The following is a 22752-nucleotide window of genomic DNA, read 5'->3' on the forward strand; positions in this document are numbered from 1 at the left end:
ACATCTCATATGCAACTATTCTATCCTAAAACTTCTGAATTCCTTTTATCATTAAATAAAGCACTCAGTGTTGAATGCCCACTATTCCCCAGTAACACACAAGAGAAATACACACCTCTGGGGTTGAAGTCATATGTAACAAAGTCAGAAGAATATATTAGATGCTTTCTAATCTTAAAGATTAAGAAACTGAGGCTAGAGCTTGCTTATCGAGGGCCACAAAGAGAACCAGGGCCACAGTGAGAACTCAGGAGCCCAAGCCAGAGTTGAAGATAAGCAAGTGTCATGGTCTAGTGATTTAATCAACTCCTACATGATCACGTTACTGCTTATATATCTTATGGACCCTGCACACCACAGTACCTGACAGATGTCCTGAAATAAAATGTTATCTTTGTGAGACTGTACACAGCGATTCAGTATTTTCAGATATCATATTTTCAGTCACAGATAGGACATGTATATGCACGTTTGTGTGCATGCCCACACAGATATACGGCACATACATAACATGCATATATACTATACACATATATATTTTCTGCACTTCTATCAAATTCCACCATAAAACTGTGAAGCATTCTGAATTAAGCTATTTAAACCATAGCCAGGAAAATTGTTGACAACAGCTGATTTGTTATTGGGAAAAGATCACGCATCTCTCCATCACAGAAAGCTAAAAATCTGTTCGAGGTGGCTGGCCGACAAGCTTTCATATCTGCAAAAACTGAACAAAGTGAAATAGTTCTGGTCAAGGTCTCCAAATAACCCCATTTTTCCAGCAATGCCTTTGGACTACATATAAAACCTTCCAGGGGCTCCTGAAAAGGAAACTTTACTCAAGCTGTTTGTCAAGATGACCAGAGATGTTCTTCGGAAAGTATTTCCAACAAAGTTCTGGAGCACTGGTAGCTGTACGTTCATATGGGATTAATTTTCTGTATATATCTCTATATATTGCTGGAAGAAACAAATTAACTTTAAAATTCAAAGATCTTTATACAGCCCTGTGCTCTTAGGTACAAATATTTAAGTAAGCTCTACTTCCTGTCAAACACTGAAATGGATATTAAATTACATTAAATTATTATAGATACAAGTAGTAAAATTTCTTTTCTGCGTTCTCCGTGAGCTCCTGCATCTTGGTATTTCTTGCACCAAGTATAAAAGATAATTTAATATTATCTGAGATTTAAATTCCTGCTTCTATTAAAATACTAAGTGTGTGCTGGATGTATAAATGCATGCCCAGAAGCCTGTGCCAGAAGTCTCACGAATATCCCCCGTAAGGGATGACTCTATAAACTGGCTCAGGGAAACGGTATTTTTTTACCATGTTCCTTTCCCCACCATCTTGCCATGATTTCAGGATGGCACCCATTCATTCACCTTTATTTTTTGTCTGAAGAAGAAATGAATAAACAAACAAACAAACCACACAGAAGGAAGGAACTTAATCATTCCAGCCCCAATTAAACCCAAAATCTCCCACTAAGCCCTCTGACCACCACTTGTACGTGCTCTGCACAGTGGGAACTGCCCCAGCCTGCAGGTACACCAAGAGGGTGAAATGCTCCTCTTGAATTAATATATAATATTAAAGAAAGGGATATAGTTGATGTTTAAAAGAAAGGGGGGAAAAAAAATGGGAAATTTCCCTCTCCTTCTGATGCAGGTCCTATGGATTGACTTGATGGGAAAGAAGCAATCTGGTAGATCAAGTATAAAACATAATTTCTTCCTTCTCTCCTGTTCCTGTGTATTAGTAGAAAGAACAAAATCAAGGAGGAGCAAGGCATTAGTGAAAAAATATCAAGCCAAAATTACATCCATCAGGGTGATACAGTGCAGTGACCAGACCAGTCCCCACTGTAGACCTCCTTAGGGCTACTATTTCAAGTAAAAATTAAACAAGATTACACAGAAGCAGTTCAAAATAGACATTTTCCAGCTTTGTGTCATGTTACATTATTTGAATGAATCTCAACTTTTAAAAACATCCAAACACCAAAGAAAAGCAAATGAGGGCTCCAAAAAACAACTCACAAGAAATAAGACTTTTACTAGAAGGAAAAGAGCCACCCATGTTGAGTATTACTGAAGGTAAGAATAGGTAACAATGTTTTTAAGAATATACCATCCACTCTCTTTTTATTGCAAGATTAATATGAAAAAAGCTTATCAGTCTACTAGCAATTTTCACCCGGGATTTTACTCAGTTTGTGCCTAGAGGTCTTTGCACGTCCGTCTCACAAGAGTTGCTGGAGGAAGCCCAGGGTTCCCACCACCGCTGCTCTCCCAACCACACCACCTTCGAGGTTCGGAGTGGTACAATGCAACGAGGGCTCAGCTTTACTGAAAGGGTACAGCCCTGAAACTACAGAAAGAGCTCTTCAGAAAGATGGAAAAAAAATACGCAGGATTTTTTTCTAAGATACGAGAGAAATTTGAAGCAGCAAGCACTCAACCTCCCTCTTCTCTCCACTCAAAAGCACTTACAAAAAGCCCGTTCTTAACCCTTCTGCACAGACAAAATTCCCTTTTATCTTTCACTTATTTTCATTTTTACCTGAAAGGCAAAGTAGAGTTGGGCTTTTATGTATAATAAACACGAACTGGACTTTTTTTGCAGTGCATTAAGCTGTGGTCTACTTCCACCAATATGAATGCATACCTGAATTTCCACAAAAATAACAATTTTGCCCTTCTGATTTAAGTATGGCATATATTTAATATAACGTTCATCTATACATGTTCTCACTGTTTAAGAACTCGGCGCAGGTGTTATTAATAAAATAAATTTATTTTTAAAAAGGATGCTATTCTATAAGCTTTGAAGCTCACACATAGTCTAACTTAACCCAGCTTGGGCTCATCTGGTCTTTAAATGACTTCTTTCATGTGGTCAGCCCACGAGCCATACGTACTGCTGCTCAATCACGCCACTGTACATCGTCAGCGTGAGGATGATTTGCATGATTTGCATTTCCTGTACCGTTTGAGCTTCAATGAGCTCTAAGCACCACGTACAAAAGAAACCACCGCCAAGTAATGCAAAGATTTTAGTTAAACCAGATGAGACTATTTTAGTCAGACTGCCAATACTGAAGAAAAAAAAAAGTCTCAGGGATATCCTGTTAAATAAGGATTTATTTGGAGGGAATCTGAACCTTAGATTCATACCCTTACTTTTAAAATACAAAAGTTGTATGAATTCCTTAATAAATATGGCCTAGCAGAAAATAATTCAGAAGAACATGGGGTTTTTTTTTTTTTTCAATGTTCTTTAGATTTTGGCACCACATTACATTAGCAATTTATTTATTTAATAGTACATAAATGGGTTCTGATTACATTAGTTTTCCTACCATATAAAACTAAATCTAATGAAATCATATTCACTGATTCCTGGTTAAAATTTCTCCCTATGAAGAAATCTTTTATTTTATCACAAATCATCAATAAAAGCTGCTGGACAAATAACTATGATAGAAACAGCATTACAGTGGGCTTCAATGAATAAGTACTAAAGTAAAAAAAAAAAAAAAAATGTACCAGAGCCTCGTTGTCATGAAAAACAGAGACAGATGGGGAGACAGACCTATATGATGCTACAAATAGATGAATATCTTGTAAGGATTTCAACAAATGTTATAAGACCTAGTCAAAATTTGAAAAATTACAGATTTGCTTGTGCTGCTGTACTGAAGTTCACCTGAAAGCCAAGTCATAATATACTCATTATATGTAATATCAGTTTCAAAAATAACAATAAAAATACAGAATATCCTTAAAGCCTTTAGAAGACCTTTTGTAGATAACGGCAAAATTACTAATGTCATTATTCAGTACAAATGCTGTGTTAGTACAAATAAAAGATGAAGAAAGTTTGCTTTAATATCTACTTTGGAAATTAGATGTATGCTGTTTCCAACTTAAAAACAAAAGGCGTGCGCATCAACTTCATGTGCAATAATGTATTTTATAGTAAGTCTCTCTTTAAAATGGTAGATAAATTCAGACACTGGAAAGATTAATAAATAATAGCACACTGATACAGTGAACTGCATGTGACCAGCTACAGGGCGTACATCACGTATGCCTGATAGCAACCCGAGACAGTCTGTTCGCGCACTCAAGGAATCTGCATATAATCATGCTTAATAAAACCCACAGAAAACTCCCATCGCTGCTGGTTCCAAAGGACATTCATTTTTAGAAAATTAAGTCGCGTCTTCATTTTTCTGTATTGTTCGAACATAACCAAATATAAGAAGTGGCAGAAACTGTAACCGAGGGGTTAAATTCTGTCTTGAATACAAAAATCCCACTTATCCCATTGTTGTCTGTAAATACAGTCAAGAGCAACATTTAATCACAACACATACTTTCTATATTGTGACTGTAAGATTTAGTAATCGAAATGGCTACCACAATAAAAATGCATTCTGTCATTTTTCCACTTAAGAGATCCCCTGTATAATTCTCTTATTTAAAGGTCAGCTAATTTTATTATGGAAAGTAACTAATAACCTTTATTAATTCTTAGGCTCGCAGTTTTCTAGCATATCAACCAAATAAATAATACACTGAAGGAAGATACAATACAAACCAAGCTGTTGAATAGAGTCTCCACTGTATGGGCAAAAATGTGTATTTGCAATAGACAAAAGAGGTCATTAGAAATTTAATACATGTTTTTTGCTCTGGAAATTACAAAAGCATGTAAGAGACAGAGCTTTTCAAAAGCCAGGCTGCTGGTCCTCCCCCATGCTCCAAGATGCTGAGAACACTGAACGAGGTGCTAAGTCTGCTAATGTCCAAGCACAACCAATAATCCTAAATGTTATACAGCACCTTTTTTTTTTGGTCATTTCCTAAATCTGCAGGACATGCACAGTATTGGAGAACATAACGAACAATTTTGCTTCCAAACTTTTCTCTTGTCTTTAATAAAATGATTAAACATGAAAATATCAAAGTTAAAAATATATGCATTTATATTTTGTTCTCATGACATCTCTTGCATGGGAAGCATTATTAATGTTGCACACTACATAAAATGATGAAAGAATATCCACTGTTTTATTAAGCATTTTTGTTTTACATAAGTAGATCAGAATGCAGCATTATTCATGACCAGCCTTTCCTAGCACACTGCTTTGGGTGAGTTTGTTCCTAAGAAACATTACTACGCTTGAAACTAAAAATAGATAGCTATTTTCAGCTATTTAATCACATGAGGAAAAGATACAGTTTGTATCAGTCTTCTTTAATTTACAAAATAATTCCATAATGCACCCTGCACGTATATCATGAAAATCCCTGGCACACAACCTCCGGGCTCGCACACCGTGAGTCGCGCGCCGGCTGCAAGTGGAAGCAAAATGGGTTTTAAAAGATTCCAGCAACAATAGTCTTATGACTAAATCAGAAACAGAAGCAGAAGTCATGAGCCAAACAGATACCTATCGGTTTCCTTGAGCTTAATCTGATTAAAACACGGCTCTCAAAAATGTTAAATAGAATGCCACGTCAGAGAGCAGGCAAATGATAAAAATAGTTCATGACAGGAAATCATTATTAAACCAGCATTACTAGTGTATCTGTTATGGAAATTTCCCTGTAATTTTTCAAGGTTTCCCCTTATGCTTTTTCTTGAGTTGCCTGTTACATGCTTTTTTTTTTTCCCTCAATGGCATGTAAGTTTGAGATGTAAAAAGAAAATTATCACTGCAATTTTCCAACTATACTCTGCTCAATACCATCTCAAGTGTGCCATACATCATCTTGTCATTCACTTTAACAAGAAATCACATAATATTCAGAGGCAGAAAATAATCCAAAATGGGCAAGTGCCACTATGGCAAAAACACATTCATATGGCGTCACAGGAAAAAAAATGAAATTAAAAAAATCTTAATTTCAAGGACTTTCGTAATGAAAGCATCATTTAAGTGGGGGGAAAGTTTCTATGAAAAGCTGCTGGGAATGACAGGAGAGCTGTTCTAGAGTCCACCAACCGAATATCAGAAGAACAAAACTGTTGATAATACACTATCGCAGATCAACCGCAATGTTTTAAAAAGCTGGCACAAATAAAAAAAAAAATCAGCACCCTAAAAAAAAAAATAGTCATTATGAGTGTCCTGCCTGATACTACCACTCCTCTCACAACCATCCTGTGGATTATCGTGCCTTTAGAACACTCCATAAAATACAAACTAGACTTGCAGACTTGTCCTGCACTTAGTTACATGATTCAGAAAAAGCTTTTACAAAAAAACAACCAAACAAAAAATAAACACAAAACTCCCCCGACTCTTACAAGGTCTTATCTAACAAGGCTAACTCCAATTAATAAGAACCTATTTTGGCATATGAAAGCGACTTCAACAAAGTTTAACAGCCCCCCCCCCCCCCCCCCCCAAACCCCCTTGGTTTCCTTTTTAAATGTCGGTGGTGGAGAAAAAGAAACCATCAAACAAATTAGCTGTCTTTTCGTTGAAAATAGGCATTTCATCTCTAATGATGATTCAGGCTTCCCCGAAGAAGAGCCCTGATGTGCTGGCTCTCCAGCAGAAGGACACACAATGACCCTCCTGAGCCACTGCTCATCTCCCCACTGCTGCTCATGGATACTCCAACACTGGCAGGATTTGAGATTTTAAGTCAAACTCAGAATTACTTGCCACTGGCACATCCTAAGACAAACACATGACGTGGGGAAACAAAGAGGTACTTCAGAGACATATCTAGACAGAACCAGGGCTGGTCTTGAATCAAACTCCAACCGCTGCCCACCTACAATCCAAGGGTGACAATGCATCACAGGAAAATGACAATTTTTAAAGATAGTAGAGTCACCATATGTTTTGTAAGTGTTTTCTAGGACCTTTTTGATTTTTGTCCTGGGTGTTGGCATATTCATCCTGCAACAGCCAAGCTATATCTGACTCAGCATGAAAGGGAGTGTGCATCCTATTTACAGCAGTGCTGAAGCTTATTCCATGAAGAGTCTTCCAAGAGCACTCACATCTATTCTTCTTAATATCCCTCCCACATTAAGAAATTATTATCTAATACAGGGAGTAATCAGCTCATGGTCTTACTACAGTCATCCTCCTTGACAAAGCAGGGAAAAAAAATACCCAAGTGTGAAGCATTAGAAAGTCAAGGTTCAAAAGGTCCACATTTATTGAGATCAATGCAAATTTATTTAGATCTCAACACAACAAGACCGAGTGCTGTCTCTTGATACAGAAATGCCTATCTGCTGGTAAATTCAAAGGCTGTATTTCTGCAGTGGGCCTCTACCAGGACACATGCAATGTCACAGCCCAAAATACCAGGATGAAAAGCCAGTGAGACTTGAACCAGAAATGGTTTTAATGTTAACTTTAACATTTTACCATGCCAGAACATGACAAAACACAGAAATTTAAGGGGTGTGGAGAATCAAGATGAACTAAGCTGGAGTCATCTGCAAACTGGTCTGCAAATGGCACCTGAAAATTACTTCAAATGCTCTTAAAAAGGAAGCAGCTAACAAGACAAATTCCAAACTCCTGACATATGAGCAATTTTGCTTTCCCTTTCTATCCCTTTCCCCCGGCTCCTCAAGTGTGTAGCAAGGACACAGCATGGCAAATCCAAAAGGTGTGGAACTAGATCCAGGGCAGAAGGAAGAGAAGTCACTTTTCACCACCACTATGTTGGCAATCCTCTGACTCATTTTTCATGCTAATTTCTCAATAAACACCAAATATAACATATAAATAAACAACAAACCTGTATCATCTGAAATGCTGTCCCACTGTCAGAATTAAATTGCTACCTAATTTGAAATACCGATATAGAAGCATGGAGTAATAGACTATTAATGTATTATAGTATTAATAATAGCAGCAATTATATTAAGAACGGGCCATAAGACAGAGCCAAGCACGCCCTTCCAGGCAAGAACTGCATGGGCAGAGTTCAAGTGTGCAACAACAGCCATCCGGATCGATGCAAATTTGTTCACAACACGCCTTTTCTCATTTCATACCCCATCTTTGATCCATTTTCTCTATATTACCCTAAGAAACAAGACATGCAAGGGGCAAAAAGGCATTCTTGTAGTTTTTAGGAGCAAAAATATGTATGTGTAGAGTTATATGGAAGGCCAGAACACCTCCGATTGCTGAAGGCTAAATGAGTCATCCACTTCAGAAGAATGACCAGTAATTAAACAAGACTCTGTAAAGCTGTTAAGTGCAAGTATCAATTTCAACCTATGACGCTGAAGGGATAGAAGCTTCCTATGTACTGAAACCATCGATATATCATACAGCTTGCAAAATAACCTCTCACCTAAGAAAATTCTTCTCCTTAGGAAGCCAAACAAAAACAATCTGAAATATTTATTGCCATAAGTTTCATCTCTGTACCATAAACTGCTTAAGAGACATGACATCATGCTAACTACCTAGACTTGTCTGGTTGATAATAGTCCCAGATTTCAGGCTGAAGACTAAACTGCAGGAGCGTGGAAGGGTGCGAATCTACAGGTCATCACAGATGCTGAACACAAATTTGACTTGCCAAAGCCAGAGCTGACACTCCAGCAAATATAGAAGGTCTGGCGGTGGCAGAGGCTGACACCACGAAAACAAGTCTTGCAGTATTTTTGTCTTCTTTTCATCCTCCTTGCACTGGAAGTAGGAAGGCTTTCCTTTAAATGGACCAGACCTAACTGCTTCATCCTCCAGTTCCTGTATTCACAGTTCTGCTTTCATGTGGTACGAACAATACGCAGTGTCTGATACATCAGCAAAATAATTAGCAAGCCCCATGCCTTGATAGGACATTACTGTCCATTTTCTATCAGCTAGCGCAGCAAGCTGCATCCCTCTTTGCTCCATGTTTTTTTTCTTGCACGTTGCTAAACCTGAGCTATATGATCTTAAGCCTTCAGTGCTTTACTGAAGTCCTTTTTTGATACAGCTCGTTTCTAAATCTTACCTGTATTTGTCCGTTTTTCCTTTTCTCGCCCCTTATATCACTAAGTGCCAAGCACTTGGCAATCCAATAGTCACAAATCAGTCTTCAAAGCTGCAATTCTGAATCGTCTTGACTCAGGTTATGACAAGAAAGGGCAGGGACCCCCAAACGCATCGCTCCCTGATTCTGCGGGAAGGAGCAGATGGCCAGCTTCCAGATGGTCGCCAACCTCATCTCACCAATTTCAACATCTGTATCTCAAATTACATCTCAGAGGATGGTCCTGAGGCAGACTGCAGGTCACTGCCCACAGCTCCCGGCTACACGACTTATCCACAAGCCAAAGCATTTTGCAAAATGCAGAATGACAAGCCTGAAAAAAGGTTAAGACTAATTAAACTTCATAGCAGGTCATAGCTGAAAAAAGTTCAAAAGCAGATTTTAAGGAGAAATCCATCTTAAATATATATTTTAAAACTTCTTCCCCCTCACAAACATCCCTTGTTTTCCACGTGGCACCTTGTAAACCAAGGAAATGCCTCAGCACTGGTCATTTGTTCCTAACAGGAATTAGATGCGACCCATGAAAACCCAACCAACCCCACTGGTTTTACTTCCAGGTCACCCCACAGCTAAGAATGGGCTTATTTTTCAGTTTCCAGACCAAAAGTTTGTAACAGAACTCACAAATGGGTTTGATCCAGCTTTAAACACAGTGAACTTCCCAAGACTCAGTGAAACAGTGGTCAATGAATTTTGGCTTGAAGTAGCCAAATAGTAATTTGTGAGATTTCTGTACCATCTAAGCCTAATTTTAATGCAGCCATAAACTATATTGTTTCTTCATATGAACTTAATACAACTCCTCTTTGGGGCACTTAAACTTTAAATCTACCAACAGGAACATAACAAAACAATTCTGACTGCCACAGTAAGAAGCTGGTATGAATGAATATTTTCATCAATTTTACAACATATATTCTTATACAGGTTATTTAATAAATTCAAAAATTAAAATGTTACTGCTTTCTTATTCTGAGTGCATAATCTCCTCAAAAAGACTATTTCCAGACCTTTAAAAGAAAAGTGTATTTTACAATAGGAAAAGTGAGTATACCGCATTTCAAAATCCATTAAAATATAAAATTCTGGTTACAGGCGCAACAATCTGCCTAATTAGTTTTTCTTAATTAGCAGGATGCTCTAACCTCTTTAATAAGACTTCTGTGGACAGAATGTTCCATATTGGTTATCCATCTGAGGAAAAAAACTAAACAAATACTTCTGAAGTACAGCTAATAGAACAAGCGTGGTTGGGCTTTGTGGTCAGAAGGTTGCTCTGGCGTGTAATAATGGCAATCTGCAAAAGCACAGAATATTCTACCTTAAATATACCGCTGCTCACACTCCACACCCCTCCGTATTTTAAAGACAAAATTAAAGATATTAAACACAAGAGTTAATGAAGTTACAGTTTTAAATTCCACAGCAAGTGCTGGGAGGAGAAAAAAAATAAATAAACATATATATGGACCAAAACACACTATGGAAAAGTGAGCTAGAGATAATGGGAAAGCAAATACCACAGGGATGCTGTAGCAACCCAGAGCAAGGCTGCGTAGAGGTTTTCCTCCACTGAGAAGCGTTTGCTTCGCGTGCACAGTTTTTGTGCCTTCCTCTTCGTGATTCAGGGTCTTAATATGTACCTAGCAATTAATAGGTAACAATATTATAACTGAATCCCATCTCATCCGATAAAAAACATTCTCATTATTACTACGTATCAACTGTGTAATTCAAAGACTACCGGTTAGGAGAAATGCAGAGCCCCAGCAACATCTGTGGTCAGAGGCAGATGCTTGAGATAAAGAAAATTCAAGCCCCTGTTTTATTAGGAGTTTGCAGAGCAGCTGCCGAGCTTCATCTCAATAGCTGAAATGTCCTTTATACTGCTTAAAAATGCAGGAAGCACACAAGTATCTCAAACTCCCTCCCTGCCACCAATTCATTCACCCCACTCGCTCAGGCATACTGACCCCACCCATGCTCTGAACACATTGGTCTCATCACCCAACAGAGCTCTTGAAGGCACGGGAAAACTATTATATACTTCACTTTTTTCCAATCAGTATCTAAGAAACCTTAATAGCCATGTGCAAAATATAACCTAAGAACAGTCCCTTGAAAAATGCCTGTTAATGACAGGACGTACAGAGACACCACAAAAACGTGCCTGAACCCCACAGACCCCATGAAATCCACAATGTCCGTGAGTTTCCATACAACCATTACCATTGGAAAATGGTCTTTTAAAAGTAGAGATGCTTATTTTTTAACACTGAATGTATACTCCATTCATCATAACATAGCATGGCACATTAAAATCTAGATTTTTTTCTGTATCGATATGCACAAATATATATACAAGTATTTTTTAGACTATTTACACCAGAATGAGTATTAATTCAATGCAAGACCACTCTCTAGGTTCTCTGCTCCATGTTCAGAAAAAAAAAAAAAGGAATAAAAGATAGGTTTTATAAATTCTAAATCATGATACAATTCTGAATAATTACATTAGACACTGGTTTTCCAGAGTCATTTCTGGAAACTATTCATTTCTGAAACTCCTCCCTACCACCTCTTCCTAGAAAGCTTTTGTCTTCTTGGGCAAGACTTGAGATATCTGTTTAAATCAATTCAGACCTAAATGCTTCAACAGCCACAGAAACCACTGACAATGGATTCCAACCAGCTTGGGCCACAAGATGCTTTGCAAGACCAGCATTAAACCTCACAAGAGTAAGCACTACTTCAAACCAGACTCCACCTGTATAGCCTTGAGTAGATGGTAACGCAACAGTCTGGAGTAGATTGCTATGAGGACTCTCTAACCAACTCCTCTTCCATGTAAGTATCCTGACTGTTATTTTGAAGACATCATCTAAAGCGACCAGTAAACACAAAGGTCAGTTGATCCCAGACAACTGATCTTCTCTCCCAGTCAGGATCCTGAAGTTTTGTGAAAGTAATGGAGAGAAAAGGCAAAACCGTCAGGGTTTGTATGATACAAGGGCCGGTATGAAGTCACTATTTGCTCCTGGGACAACTGAGAGTCAGAAATACCAAGAGATATGTAACACCTGATGGCAACGCTGGGCTAATTCAAGTTACTCCCAAAGCACCTACCCAACTTCTTTTTCCTCCCACTTTGATACCACACAGCTGAGACTTGTGGATCTAACAATAATTCAGAACCAGCTTTAGTGTCTAGGATGAGGATAACATACAAGAAGTCATTTAAGGCCTAAAGTAAAAAAAAAAAAAAAAACAAACAAGAAAAAGGTCAGTCTACTACCAAAGACCAAGAAACTTCAAAAACTTGCCAAATATGACAAAATAGGCTACTCTTACAGAACGCCTGCAATCTATCTCATCAAAACCTTCACTCCCCTCCATCCACCTATAAACCTCCAACAGGAGCCTCAGCCTGTGTCAAGATGAACTGGACATCCTTGAAGGAAAACAGGTCTAAAGCACACATTCTTTTTTTTGTCAATGGCTACAAGGCAGACAGAAGCTATGTCTGGCACTGTAAACAGTATGATGTAGAGTACTTCAGTACTTCCTTCAGAAATAACATCTAATTTTGGCTCGTCTACAATTTATTAGAGTATGGCTATAGAAATTCTCCCTCTAAGTTAATTTAGGAATCATTTCACTCTAAAAAAATGAAATAAAATAAAAGATAACTCCTTCATTACAATTTCCCCTGAAATTCATCTCCTCTTCTTGCAGTTTTAGTATCTTTAGCACTATTTCTCCAAATTCATTTGGCATATAAAATTTTTAGTTGTTATGTTTTTAATAAAATTGATTACCAGGAAATTTCTGCATATGCACAGTTTAAAATAATTCTATTCCTCAGGGTCTAAACATAGAGATGTTGCTATGCATGATAACTGTTCCATGTTTAGTGAGTTACAACTATTCTGTCACGAGTAGGAAATGCATTTTGCTCACAAAAGCCAAAGGCACTGTCAAACCTGCAGCAATCTGCAGAACAGTAGGAAAAAAATGTCTGCAAACTAACTGCTACTAGATAATGGTCCCATCTATCATTCTTAAATTCCATCTTTAATTAAAAATGGGATATTCTCTTACATAAATAAAAAATTGCAGATGTTCTCAAATTACTCTTCATTTCTTTTTAATTCTTCCATATTTAATATATAGTATTGTATGTATTCAAAAATTTCTTCGTTATCACATAATACTTATTTTCATGAAGATTTTTCCATATTCCAAATCTTCATTATATGCAGAATATATTATGTTAAAAAAATATTATCACTCTTAAAGAAAACACAAGTTAACAAAACTCATAGTAGGAATACCACTTAACTGCAACAAAAATTAATGTGGAAATAAATTTTCAATTGTTTCACTTATAATAATTTACACCTTTTTTAAAAAGCATTTGATAAATCATTAGTTTAAAACAATTTAAGTAGTTACATCAGGTAAAATTGGTGTGAGAGAAACATTTGGCCTGCTCTAGATACATCTTTCCTCATACTAATTATTAGAAACAATACTGTTAACAGGTATAATCTATTCCAGTAATTCTTCTGCAAAAAAGAAAATAACGTATTTGCTTTTGATGTTGTGTCCACTGCTGTTTCCATCGTTCTTTCTTCAAGTTCCTATTAGACAGAAATATAAGTTCCAGTGTGCAACAAGTAAAATGGAAAATGATGAACAAGTAGCCAAGGTTATAAACATAAACAATAAAAAAAAGTGCTCTGAAATGGAAAGCATTCTTTAAAATGACTGTGTCCACTGGACCATCAGAGTATATGTGCAGGAGGAAGGGAGGAAAAGACAGGGACAAAGGACAAAGGCAAGAAAGAGAAAATACTGTCTAAGGAAATAAAGAGAATGCAGAAATCTTCATTATAGAATGATAAACAAAAACAAGGCCTTTCAGTTGCTTTGTATCTGTCAAAGACATTCAAATGATAGACATAATTTAGAGTCTCAATATTTTTTTTTTTGAGGGAGGGAAAATTAATCATCATAATGATTCAAAGCATACCAATAACAGGTATCATTCCCAAGACACTTGGGATGAGTACTGTATGAGGGAACAGGAGGAGGAAATGGAGAAAATAAATTGATGAAACTGCTGTTCGGGGGAGTCAGAAGTCCATCTTAAATTAAATGTAGTCCAACACACCACAATTTGGCGTATAGACTGTAAACAAATGACAGCCTAGGTATATGTTGTACGTTTAGGAAAGGAACAACATCGTAATCCACAAAATCCAAGTATTTCATGGGTCAATTTACATTAGCATTTCAGTTTGAGATAGAAAAGCACTTATGAAACAACCATACCTCTCGCAACCATCCTCACCTCACATGCCTCAGGTCACACCAGACTGCTCTCCAACATTATAAACTGGATCCCTACAGATGAAACTACACCAGGAGGTGACGCTCCTGGAGAGCATTTAATGGACTCCAGCCTAGTACTGTGGACATTTAGTCTGAAGTAAAAACCCCTGAAATAATGCACTGTGTGGACGCTGGACCACTTCACTCTACCACCTCTTCACAATCCTATCAAGTTGCACTACTTGTTAACAGGTATCACCTGCCTCCACAGTCAGGTGCCCATTATAAATTGGTATACAGTTGTAATCCAAGAGAAATCAAGGAGATAAAACCAGAAAATACCTTTGGGCACATTTCCTAGAGTGACCATGGACCTGGTCAGTGCCTTCAGAATCCACATGAAACTCATGGATACCCACAGCAGATGCTAACAGCCCACAGATGGCGTGAAAAAGCAGCTGTGGAAATAATGCTTGAACTTCCAGCCTATACCACCCAAGCTCATCAGAGAAAGCCCCTACCCAGTGGACACGGCAGTTGTAGTCAACGGAGACAAGGTGAGGAGTTATGGAGCAAGTGGAAGTGAAACCAGCTGAGCAGGGTACAGGCACTCAGGCTGCACTCAGTAACTGAATTCTTGGTTTGTTGTAGACTGGCAGCTGAGATCTCCCCAGCTACCTGAACCAAGAGTTTCAAACTTCAGCATATTTGGGTCAGAGTAATGCTTGAAGAAGAAAAAAAAAAGAAAAAAAAAACAAAACAAAACCTCCCCCCCCCAAAAAAGAAGAAAGTATTAGTGTTAAGGTAGGTCTTCTCCCAAAAATGTTTTGCTAAAAACAATTTGTATAACATAAAATTTCTTTTCATTATTTATCAATTCACAAAACCCAGCCAAGCTGTGAGTACTCATTAAGAAAGCTAGTTATTTATAACATTGGACTACAAAGCTATAAACCCAAATCATGTGCAAACCAAGTATCTGACAAAATGACAAAATGTGTATTATTTACTTCTTAGGTGAAAAAAAGAAAGAATTTGAGATTAGAAAAAAGAGCAGCACAGGGGGAAAAAAAAATCAAGATTTTTCTCTTTATTAGATGCAAACCGAAAGCTTTGTTTCTTTCCTCTTGGAAGATCAAATTAGTGTTGTGGACTAGAAGGACAATGAATTGTAGAAAGTATCAGATTCTTTATGATATAATACTGTGTAAGTTTGTTATTTGAAAACAGAAACTAATATATCCATAACTAATCTAGAAATAAAATATATACACAGCAACCATTTCAAAGGACAGATAAAATACTCATTAAAATCCTAAGTGTAGAAATACTGAATCATAATGCACAATTTCATTACATTTTACTGCCAGCAATGTAAATATCAATTCTCCAGGTGATTCATAAAATTCATTTTAGAAAGAAAAATAAGGATTTCACCCAGCATTTGAGAACATAAAGGAAAACACATGCTAGGGTTTGAAACCAGACTGTCCTTTCCTTGTCTCATCAGAATATTTTCCTGAAATTTCAGCAAATCTTTTACACATCAAACGGACAACTGCCATTTCACATTAGCACTTTCTATAGATCACCCAGCAGTCCCAACCAGTGTCCTTCCCGGTTCTGCACCTCTCCTTGCATCGTGTTCATCATTCCCGTCTTATTTCTGCCAAATTGGAGATCATATATATACCTCCCCTGACTTCAAAAGAGCCTGTATTTAAATTCGTCTAAAACCTCTTCTAACTATCCAAATTGTGAAATTGCCTAATGATGGGACTGTATTTTTAAAAAAAAAAAAAAGCATGTTGGACAAATTAAATAACTAAAGTTTTTGGAGGGAAAAGTGCATGTGGGGGTTTCCACACAAAAACGTAAAGAAAACCTGTCACTTTTAAAATGAATAGCTACCATCTGCCAGCATTTTATCTGAGGCAAAGTTGATTAATGCAAAGTGAATGTTTAAGATCACATTGCTGTCTGCCTGAATAAATTTCAGGTAGTTTACTTAGGAAATTATTTGTCCTGTTCTTTAAAAGATTTTTTTGTTTGTTTTTGTTATTGGATTCTTCTCCTCCAAGTTTTTACACAGCCAGATTTAAGAATAAACACATTTGCTCTGAAATCACGGTACTGTACAAGGACTTTGAGCACCAGAACATTGTTTCTGGCCCCTCTGCGCCGCAGCAGCAAGGTAATTAATCTGCCCAACAAAGGAGATCCCACCTCCTTCGCCGGCTTCATGAAAACTTTCAGGCAGCCTCTCTCCATCATACTGGAAAGTAAATTTTAGCAGTTTAATTGTGAGCAGAAAAACTACAGCAGTGCTGTTATCCTCAGTAGGAAATGATTCTGCCCTTAGACCTTACTTAATTTTTTACTGGATTACTTAATTTTTTACCTTTACTTACAGTATCTTCCCGATTAAAAAAAAAAAAGAATTTAAACATTATTCTTCTGTTAACTTTGTCAAAGCATTGCTTTATATTAGTGTTTTGATAAAAATCATTCTCAAATACATTCGATTATATGCTCTTCTTTAGAAGTCTACTTTGAACAATAACATTTTCAGATGAAGTTTTCAAAACAGATTTTGGGTGATACTAACCTAAACCACACAACACCCCAAAACACACAACAATTTTACGCGTATGTTCCCACGTTACGTACCCCCAGCATCAGATGGCCTCCGAGTTTTCCCTCATCAGAGAGAATTTCACACCCGTTATTCAGGCTGGGACACCCTCTATTATCTGGGGCTACAGAAGTGGAGGGCATCATCTGTGATAAGTGGTGGAGCTTCGTGCCGTTCCATATGGACGTATATTCTCTTTGCTTACACTTTAAGCTGGCTGGACACCAGCCAGCTCTGGTCAGAAGTCACAAAGTTGTTTTAGCTCAGTACATGGTGCCTGTGTCTCGTATCTCGGTGGGGTTTATTGGTTTAGGCTCAACACGGTGCTAGGACGGCCATCTGGCCCCCGGTGCGAAGCTAGCTCCCAACCAGCTAGTTCAAAGCGTGGGCAGGACAAACGTGTATGTGTTTGCAGAAGCCCGTGTGAACTAACCTTGGTGAACTCAAATGATTTGCTTAAAAAAAAAAAAATACACAAGCAAGTTTAGCACTGATGAAATTAAAGAAGTAATGACCCTTTACCCAGCTGGGGAGCGTAAAAGAGTAGCACGGGACTAAGCAGTGTCTCCTGTACCCTCCTTTGGACATCTCTACAGCAAGGTAAGAACATCGTTATTTGTATCTCTCAGTGAGGCTACAGAAATGAGTAAGTTACACCCACATGTTATTTTTAAACAAAGATGAGATCTGAACCCCGTCTTCAGGGAGCACTGGCTATTACATTTAGGCACCTTATATCTTCATCCCTTTATACCAACTAAAGTACAAAGGACAACTCAGCCTATTCTCTAGGAGCGGGTTCCACTGCATCTGACATAAAAGTGCAGTTAAAACACACAATCACTTAACTTTACACCGAGCAACAAAGAAATGGTGTGAAACTATGAAAAGCTCTGGGCAGAAAATTATTCAGCAATTCCAAGAAGGTGAGCCACATCCCATCTTCAAATGTAACAAAGGTCATCAGTAAGACCAAAATACACACTTTGAGTAGTCGATACCATAAATGAGATTCAGGTTTTATTCACCTATATTCAGAAGAAAACAACATGAAAGATGCAAAAAAAAAAAATAGTATCAGGTAAACTTTTTTTTAATTTGCAGGCACAAGTTTATCTTTTACTTAACTAACCTGCTACTCACACACTATTTATTTATTTCTTACCTGAGTGTTATTAGGGCTAAATGCAGGGAAGGCCTCTAATGCAGGGAAAATTATTCCCCTCTCTACAAAGATTATATAAAGATGCACTTCCAGTGTTTGACATAAAGGTGTAAAAAGACAGAAATGTTCCCAGCACAAATGGCATCTATGTATTCAGCTTTAATGAAATGGCCAAAATTTGCCCTGCCTTGCTTCAATTCACATCTTCCAACATCCTCCCCAGGACATATTACTTGCAGGTATTTTTTTTTTTTAAAAGCAAATATCTAGAAAACAGTAAGTACTCTAGCTTATGAATGCTCACACATGCAAGATGTGTTATGTTTTCAGTGGGTCTGAAATAATCATTGGAATAAAAATTTACAACATCACTGTTTTTAAGAGGACACTTAGGTGACATCAGTCCATCAGTTAGTAAAGAATTCACTGTATAATAACATCTTTTCTCCTTATAGAACAGAATGAAAGCATCAGATCTGAAACATTCCTAAATCTAGTACTTTTAACAGGTTATTAAAAAAAAAAAATAAACACCACACCGAAACCACACATCTACATTATATACTGTTGGAATATACCATACATTGCTGAACACCACACTCCCCAGGTTTGTTTTTTTGCAGAGCTCTATTAATTGAAAACAATGATTTGCTTTCTCTTTTGTAAAATGTAAAAAGCAGAGAGTTTGTCTTTAAAATATAGTTGTCAAATATCAAGGGGTATATATATGCTAACATTTACCCTAGGGCTAGAGCCTGTTACAAATAAAATCTTTATTCATAATGAACAGCTACCTGGGGGGCAATACTGAATGCTACACATAATATTTATATATATATATTTAAAATAATCTAGCAGTGCTATTAAAACAAACTGGAAGCTCCACTGCGTTTAGTCTCTCTGTTTTGCAGATCTAAGTCTTATATTACTAACTTCTTTGGGTTTGAACTACTTTCTGTTGAGGATAGTCCCTAAAATATAAAATGCTTTCATCTAGTGCGTCATACCAACTGTTTTATTATTTGAAATTTAAAAAATTGTTCAGTATAATAAAGAACAGAATAACAGAAAAAGAAAAGTAACCTTTTTTTTATTAAATTGTGCAACGGTATTTTCAAATTTGAGAACTTCCATTGAATTAAGAAGAAAAAAAAAAGGCTAAAAATATTCTTTTTTGTTACGTGCTTTCCAGAATTACTGAATAGTCACTACATGCTATGGAAAACAACTGTAGACAAGATCAGACATCTACATTTATCAAAGAGTTTAAGCTGTCTGAAGCAAGTTGGGAGACAAAGCAGACAACGCAGCAGCCCTGCAGGCTGCCAGCAGCCTGGGGAGGTCACGTCTCTCTGCTGGACCTTCCTAATTTACGGAACGAAGATTATAATATTCCATCAACTGCTAACAAAACTAACTGTTGAAAAACTTGTCTAGGGATAGCAGACAGTAATTCTGCCCTGTTTCAGTACATTTCAAATCTGTGATTTGGAAATTGCCATCACAAGGATGAAACTCCTTGTATTAATGCAATGTGCAAACAGGCACCTTCTTTCCAATTAAGGAAAAACCACATGAGTCTGTACAGCAATTAAGAAAGCTCTTAAAAACGCTCAGTTCTGTGGCTGCTGTACATCAATATATTAGACCATTGTAAGTTTTCTAGCCAAGTAAGCCACCTTTAAAAACTATCCTTATGGCCTTCCAAGTTGGAGGGACTCGCTGCATGCCTGATCTTTCCCGTTCATCAGGGCTTCTGTCCTCCTTTAAGGAGATGAATGAAGATGTGAGCTGGCTTAAGGACACACTGCACAACCAAGCCACGAAAACAGAAAAGCAACATTTTTTTTGAGAAACACAGCACAGCTTTTGCATCAGGGAACTAATATAAACCCTTGCAATGTTGCAGATAAAACACTAAGTGTCCAATACCTTCCATAATACCTACATGTGTTCCCCTTGAAGGGTGAGGACATCTCTCCCTGTGACAACTCTGGGTAGATCCCCTCACTCTTGCACGGGAACATAATGTTGTTGTACATCAAGATATTGGCCGCACTGTTCACAAAAGTAACATTAGATGCATTGCTTGTTATCAATTCAGCTTTAATTCTTGCTGAAGGGAGTACGTGTCTCCAATAAAAGTATTTGCAAGTTCATCACGTAAACTCCCTGGTCACTGCAAAGTATCTGAATTTAACATCTATGACTCTGCACTGTATACTCTGCTTCAAAAGTACTTTTTAAGATTGTTCCTTAACTCACTGAACATCACTTGAAAACTAACAAACTGCTTCCTTCCCATAATCAGCTTGTATGTATAAAAGTATAAATCTTTTAAAACGTATGTGTGCTACTGCTGTATAGATGTATAGCACTATTAGACTTACTAGCATCAGTATTATTTCTCATATGTACCAGCATCTTGAATTAAAGTACAGTTTGAAAAGAAAAATTTAGTAATGCAGCTCCGTTACCAAGTGTTTGCACTCGAAATATTTGTGACCTTTCTGTATTATTAAACGCACAAATAGAAACAAGGTATTTATGAAATGTCACATTTATGAAAATCACTTGTAAAAGAAAATTTTTATTCTACAAATAATGTCAATATTATAAATAATGCAAATTTAGTATTTCCCATGACCTCACAAGAAGGTTGAAATATTTAAATGTGTAATTCAAAACACACACTCCTGCCAGTTTGCAATGAGAATTTAGTCTTAAACTACTACCTGGGAAGCAGACCTTTTGTGCTTACTAGCAAGCTAGAAATAGAAGAATCAATGTTAATTTTAATCAATGGGTTTTTTAATAGGAGGGAGTACTCAGCCTCATTAGGTTGTAGTCTGATGCACTTATACTTTCAATTTAATAAAATACTTGAAACATTCAATTACAAAACAAACATTAAAAATGTGCAAGTAAAGTAGAAGGTACCTCTAATCAGTTTTCCTCTCACCAGTCACATCAGCCCTTGTTCCTAAAATTTTATTCTGCCTGCGAGGATGAGGTACACACTTTTTTAAACATCGCATCTTTGTCAACTTTGACTATTCGATTCTGTCTGATCAAACCCTAACAGCAACAGCAAAGAAAAAGCTTTCCTCTCTTTAAGATGCTCTATTGGTTAGATCAGATTTATTTGCTGTCAGTAAAGGTTATATTTGCACATAAGTCTATGACAGATTGCAAGTTTATTAACTTCAAGTGAGTTTTCAAGCTGCTGGGTTGAGGGTTTTTTTGTTGGGTTGTTGGTTTTTTTGTGGGGTTTTGGTTTGGTTTTTTTTTTTTTTGGTCGTCATTCCCTCCCCCTTCCCCCAAGATGTGGGTTACTTGACAAATTGGAGTGAAGTTATCTTAGGTCAATGTAACTGTAAGTTAAACTAATGAAGTGTATGTCTATGAGTGATGTCTGATTAGTTTAATACAGTTAGTGCTGGACAGCTTGGGCTGCTGACCTTGAAGGAACACAGATAACATTGCCATGCGTTGGAGGATGTGGTTGCGATACAAGACAAATTTACATAACAGTTTGTCATATACACTCCTCCAAAACAAAATTGTTGCGAAAGGAAAGCAATAGGAAACCAAAGCTAAATGCCTCACACAAGACAAACCGGGGAAAATTAATTATAACATTTGGCTTGGGATGGTAGCTTATTTTAAATGCAAGCCAGAAGCAGGCACAGAAAAGGTGCACGTTTATATAGTATGCATCCCAGAACGGATTAGACATTGTGTTGGGTAGCAGCCTTCTACAGCACCAGATCTATTCTTGAAAAATCACATTCCTTCCCCAGCCAGCTATGTCTACTTGCTCCTGGTGACAAATACCAGACTCAGTTCTAAACTGTAACTAGCTAGCACATCATTTAGGTGTGCTCAGGGTCCTGCTGAAGTTTATTCTGTGGCTGAAAAGCAGCTGCTTGGGCTAAAACATCCCCGTGCCGTGCACCAACAGTCTCTCTCCATGAAGGTGCAAAGCCAACTGAGTGCTGATGTACTACCCACGCCGTGATGCTCTGCTGCGTGCCCTGAGCGGAGCACGCACCACACCACGTGCTGTGTCACCGCTCGAGACAATCGTCTTGCCACATCTCAATTGATCAGGTAGGCCAAGCCAAATTGCTGGGTTGAAAGACAGTTTGGTTCTGGAGTGACTGATTCTCTCTACATGATAGATATCTGCTGACCTAAATAGTCTGCTTTTATCAGTTCAGGTTCTAGCTGATAGAAATTTGCCACTTACATAAATGCATAATTGACATCCACAGTTGCTGGCACATCACGGAACCGGACCGTCATTAAGATAAAACTGCTCCCTTAATCCTCCAGGTCAGCCTGAGTAGTACTCTCTGATAAATCAGACTTGCTAATAGATACATCAGAGGTAAGTGAGGAAGCTTGCAGTGTTCACATCTGTGCCATCTTTCAGCCTAATCTGTGAAGCACAGCTTAAACCTTTCAGTATTACTGAAATCACTTGATAATTTTAAATTAAGATGTACGTATACATGCATACACAAACAAGTCTCCATATACTTGCACTCTTAGAGACTCTCAG

The 22752-nt window shown here is 37.5% G+C and overlaps 1 protein-coding gene across 17 annotated transcripts in view; it reads right to left on the reverse strand.

The window, feature by feature from the left end:
* The window catches only part of GTDC1 (glycosyltransferase like domain containing 1), a 213501-nt gene that overhangs the window by 129491 nt on the left and 61258 nt on the right, over positions 1–22752 (reverse strand). The gene's annotated exons all lie outside the window — the stretch shown is intronic.

The sequence above is a fragment of the Strix uralensis genome, chromosome 6 (genome assembly GCF_047716275.1).
Source record: "Strix uralensis isolate ZFMK-TIS-50842 chromosome 6, bStrUra1, whole genome shotgun sequence".
Lineage (NCBI taxonomy): Eukaryota > Metazoa > Chordata > Aves > Strigiformes > Strigidae > Strix > Strix uralensis.